This window comes from Mauremys reevesii, linkage group 2 (assembly GCF_016161935.1).
Source record: "Mauremys reevesii isolate NIE-2019 linkage group 2, ASM1616193v1, whole genome shotgun sequence".
NCBI lineage: Eukaryota > Metazoa > Chordata > Testudines > Geoemydidae > Mauremys > Mauremys reevesii.
The window spans coordinates 267,928,114-267,931,046 of record NC_052624.1 but is presented as its reverse complement, the minus strand read 5'-3'; the positions used below and the strand labels follow the sequence as shown (position 1 = coordinate 267,931,046).

The following is a 2,933-nucleotide window of genomic DNA, read 5'->3' as shown; positions in this document are numbered from 1 at the left end:
CTTCTTCTTCCCACCCTGGGGAGTCTTATCCACACTAAACCAAAACTTTAAACCTGCAAGGGTTTGCTCATCACTTGGTTTAAGAGGAACCTGTGGTTTCTACTCGGCACATATAGTGATGACGTAATTCTGAAGTTATCCTGTCCTCACGGTATGACACTCCCAGCCCCTCTCCGGCCATAGTCTGTTCATTACAACTTTATTGAAAAACTCAATATCAAGGTCTCTCTTCAAAGCTTGTAATATGCAGCCTAGTAAATAAGGGAAGACTCATGATGCTTTAACACCTCCCATCCAGAGACCTCAAATCTCTTTAAAAATGGATTAACTATGCCCCAGGGATGTGGCAAAGCTTGCTATCTCCTTTCACATAGGGTGTGACTGAATATCAGAGAAGTGAAGTGACCAACCCCAGGCCACCCACTGTAACTGGCTGAACCAGGTTCAGACTCCCACACCATTGCCCTAGGGGCTAGGTAATACTCAGGGCAGGTCTACACTACAGCTGGGATAGAGGCTCTGAGATCAATCCACTGGCGGTCAATTTAGTGGGTCTACTGAAGACCCACCAAATCAACTACAGAGCACTCTCCAGTCGACCCCTGTACTCTACCCCCAATGAGAAGAGTAAGGTAAGATTTTCTCCCGTCAACCCCCCACGGTAACTCGACCTAGGGTACGTTATTCACGTAGCTGGAGTTGCGTAGCATAGGTCGACTTACCGCGGTAGTGTAGACATAGTCTAAGTCTGTCAGCCATGATGTCTGAAAAACACAGGCTCAGGTGAAAGTTAATTGGAGCCTGGTTCTAATACAGATGTCAGAGGCCCTACCATCAATCCTCCAACAGATGTCAGAGGCCCTACCTTCTCCTCCTTTTCTCAGTCTGGCAACCTTGCCACTGATTGACAAGTTCTTCCTCCTGTCACCGACAGGTGCCATGGCTTCCTAATCAGCCAGCAAGCCCATGTCACTCAGCTCCCTGTGGACAGACTATCCTCTGCTCAGCATCCTCCACATGGACCATGGTTGACAGCTGAGAGGACCTCCACCTGCTGTTTCTCCCTACCTCCCTGACATAAGTAGGTGGGAGTGACTTTTTTCTCCTCCTCCAGCCCTTTCTTGGGTCCCAATTCAGCAGCGAGTACCTGGCCAGCAGCAGTTACTTGTGGAACACGCTCCTTTCACTCTTCACTGGCTCTTTCATTAAGCTGAACCTGGATCCCACGGGCCCAGTGACTCACTATTAACCTGTAGCAGCACAGAGGGAGAAAAGGAGGGGAAACCAGATGAATCCAGGGCTCTTTGATCCCAAACAAACCAGTGACGATTCACTCAAGTCACCTGACCCTTTGTGCCTGGGGCAGCCCAACTGGGAAATGGAGTGATAAGAACAATCTTGCCGCAGATCATATGCTACATCTGAGCTGAGCTGTGCTGGGTAAATGAGCTGCAATGGCAAAACAGCAGACCTGAGCATAGAGGCCCAATAAAGCATAGGTCAGCTGAGAGATTCAGCCAAATATTTTCTCCTTTTAAAAAGTAGCGTGCTGAATGTTAAGCTTGGAACAAGCCTTTCGGATCCTCTTCTGCATCACTGTGCAAGGGGGTGGGGTCTTTGTCCTGCTCCAGTGACTGAATCTGCTTAAGTTGCTAGCTGGGGGACACTGTCCTTTACCACAAGCAGTAGAGGCTCAAAATTACTATGGAAGAAGTCTGGTGTTCAGTCCCGCAGACAGCCCAAGCAAGGTTGGTTATAACTGTGAAACAGTGTCAGTGCTTACCTGTTAAGTCAAAGCTTCTGGGATGATTTCCAGAAACACTAGGAGCTCAAGCTCCTGCTCCCAGGAGAATGGTAAGACTAACCTTCAAGTTCAGGAAACACCCCTTGTTGGGGAGCCTGGCTCCCCACTGCTGACTTGCTCCATTTTGGTCTCTGGTGCCAAAGAAAGGTGTTATGGGTGTCCAAAACTGCATAGGCTGTGGTTTCTAGAGAGCTCTTGGCTTGGCCAGCTAGAGGATTGTTGTCTTAGACATTGCCCAGAAGGGAGCAGGGAGAAGATTGGTTGAGTGGCCTTTTTGTGTCTTCAGTTTATGCAAATGAAAGGGGATGGCTACTTTGAGCCTCTTTGCTTTGATGGGCTGCCTAGCAAAGGGGGCCATGGAGGGCAGAGTTGTGAGCCAGGATCTGTTCACATGGGGCTTCTCGTAATGCTCTCTCTCTCGTGAAGGCCAAATTGTAGCACCCACCAGTTAGAGGACAATGCGCCAGAATGGTCTGTGACTGTCCGGGGTGGTGTTGGTTAAGGCTATGCTTTCAGGGATCATTTCTCTAGTTGCTGACTGGAGAAGGGTGGTTGTAACAGCTTGGCCTTGCTAACCACAATGAAGAGCTGTAGTGTTTTTTTCTGAGCATGACAATGGCTGAGAGTGCTGTTCTGTGGCAGCTGCTTTCTGCTGTGGAAGAGTGTCTTGCTCTTCCTCTGAAGAGTGGGGGAAGGAAACACAGTCTGAGTGGTTAGCTTTGAACTTGTCCTGTGGGGTGTGAAAAAAAGCTTGGGAGCTGTGCTCCTTGTGGGTTTGGTGTGCTGAGCCCTCAGCAGTAAAATACTTGGTCTGTTTTCAGTTGCCTTGTGATTGGGCTGTACTTTTCAGCAGGCTTTGAAGAAGAGCTTTCTTTGCATGTACTGTGTGTCTGTTACATCTTTGTTCCTAATCTATACAGTCAGCTGGTTTACTATGAAAAGATTCTTTCTTCTCTTGCTTATTCTGCTTCATCTTTACAGCTATTTCTGTTCCTTCACTAAGTCTGACCCCATGGCACCTGCTGATTGTTCTGCACACTGGGATGAATGGATGATGCTTCCCTGCTAACACCACCAGAGCCACTGATTCTTGGGAAGATTTTGTATGTTCCCGCCTGACATTTTGGAT

The 2,933-nt window shown here is 48.3% G+C and overlaps 1 non-coding gene across 1 annotated transcript; it reads left to right on the top strand.

The window, feature by feature from the left end:
• Positions 1-2,304: 2,304 nt before the first annotated feature.
• LOC120399696 lies at positions 2,305-2,518 on the top strand. The gene has a single exon (XR_005595303.1). It is a non-coding gene; the product is annotated as a small nucleolar RNA U3 (small nucleolar RNA).
• The last annotated feature ends 415 nt before the right edge of the window (positions 2,519-2,933 follow it).